Here is a 1105-nt window from a genome sequence, read left to right on the forward strand (position 1 = left end):
AGCGGGTCGTCTGATACCGTGGCCGATATCAACAATGTGCAACACACTTACTTTTCTGCTCAAGACACTTACTTTTCTGCTCAAGACACTTACTTTTCTGCTCAACACACTTACTTTTCTGCTCAACACCCTTATTTTTCTGCTCAACACACTTACTTTTCTGCTGGAGACACTTACTTTTCTGCGCGAGCCACTTACTCTTCTGCGCTGCACTTACTTACTTTTCTGCGCGAGCCACTTACTCTTCTGCGCTGCACTTACTTACTTTTCCTGTGGTGCACACCCCTCCCTTTATCAATGGATGGTCCCTGAATCAGGCCAAAGGTCAAAAAGACCGCATAAAATGTAGGATTGACCGCATGTCAATCCTAAATTATCCTCCTTCGGATGACCCTATGAAATGACCTCTACCTTGGCGCGTTTTTTGGATTCAACTTATTTTTTTGTGTCTTTAGTATAGCATTTTGACAATGCAGATCGATAACGACAAGTCTCGATTTGATCATCACAACATCGCGTTTTGTTGCCATCACAACGTATTGTCAGAAAACAAATTCTGCAGCACGTGTCTCTGTCGCGCAGCTTTAAACTTTTATTTACCAGGGTTTACCTAAACCAGGCAGAGGCTCTTAACTCCTCTGTAGATAGGAGTAAGAAGGCAGGTAGGCCTTGGTAGCTCCTCTGTCCAGAATTCGGCGTCTGTTTAGTAATAAATAGCCAAGTTGCCGCACGTAATGTTTTGGTGGGAGCACTGAATTTTACTACCCGGATCCGGACTAACTTTGGACGAAGTGGACAGATCAAGACAATGTTAGTAAATATTAGCAAATCAGATGTGTGGAAGTGGGATAAGTTGTGTGTTGTCAAGAAAAATGACAGATCCTACCCGTGCCACCCCCCTCCTGGGCTAATTATGCATGTTTGGGGTGAAACTCAGTGTGTTTACTTTGCAACAGAAACTTTTATTTTAATACTTTGAGACTTTGAGACAAACAACACAACAACACAGTGGAAAGTCACCCTTAACCATGATGTGTGAAGTTGGCCCAAATGTAGCATTATGACTTCATTATGATTAAACAATCTGTAGCTTTTGGTATAAATC

The sequence above is a fragment of the Branchiostoma floridae genome, chromosome 18 (genome assembly GCF_000003815.2).
Source record: "Branchiostoma floridae strain S238N-H82 chromosome 18, Bfl_VNyyK, whole genome shotgun sequence".
Classification (NCBI taxonomy): domain Eukaryota; kingdom Metazoa; phylum Chordata; class Leptocardii; order Amphioxiformes; family Branchiostomatidae; genus Branchiostoma; species Branchiostoma floridae.